Raw genomic sequence first — 1,006 nt, 5'->3', positions numbered from 1 at the left:
GCGTTAATGTGACTGCAGTCTCACGCAGTGGCGTAACTACAGACAGTGCAGGTAGTGCAGCCGCACTGGGGCCCGTGCCGCTGGGGGGCCCGCAGCGCACACGGGCCCTGCCCACATTGCAAGCGACTATATTCATATAAATTAATAATAAACGTGTTCATAATAAAATACAGTTAGTACCGAGACTGTGCTAAAAAAAAAAAAGGTTAGCGGTAATTTCAGCACCACAGCGCTGAAACACTCACTGCTTTCAGGAATGTATGACTTGCATTTAACTTTGTTCTGTTTAAGATCTTCCCAGGTGTCCTCATCAATTACATTATTTGTGGAACCCGAGTCAATCAACAGTCTTAGTTTCACACCACCCACAAGGAAAGTCAACTTCTCTGACAGTTTTTTCCTGGACAACAAATGCATAATCAGCTTCCTCCATATTTTTGGGGTTTTTCATGTGGCACATTTTTGAAAAATGGTCTTCTCCATTACATTTGTGACATACTTGGCCTCGTGCGGGACATGTTTGGTCTCTGCTTAAATGGTCTTTGTGTCCACACCTGTAGCATTTCCTATCCTCTTTTTCATCTTTTCTCTGTTTATGCTTGTTTCTGGTGTATCCTTTATTTCCTCTCTCTCTTTTGTGCCAGTGTGGGGTCTGAACAGTGGTGTAGTGGAGGGTATACACAGGTATATGGCATACACCGACTTCTTCATCAGTCGGCTTTGCGTATACCCACATCTAAATCCCCTCTGATGCGCATCATTCATTAGTGTCCTGCATTAGGCAAAATCATGACAGTCCACCACATGAATAGCTAATCCAATCGTATGTAAAAAAAAAAAATACAAATATTCCCTAAAAACACCCAGTAAAGACTTCCTTCCGGCTTCCTTTGAAATATGTTTGATGATTGCGCCTGCGCCCTCGTCCGCTCCGTCAGTCAGAGAGGATGCTGATTGCCGACAGTGACAGAGATGCTGCTTCTTCATGCGCGAGAGCATGTCAGGG

This window comes from Sinocyclocheilus rhinocerous, unplaced genomic scaffold (genome assembly GCF_001515625.1).
Source record: "Sinocyclocheilus rhinocerous isolate Xijiao unplaced genomic scaffold, SAMN03320098_v1.1 scaffold3241, whole genome shotgun sequence".
In the NCBI taxonomy this organism is placed as follows: domain Eukaryota; kingdom Metazoa; phylum Chordata; class Actinopteri; order Cypriniformes; family Cyprinidae; genus Sinocyclocheilus; species Sinocyclocheilus rhinocerous.
The sequence above is the reverse complement of the archived record's forward strand: the minus strand, read 5'-3'. Positions refer to the sequence as shown.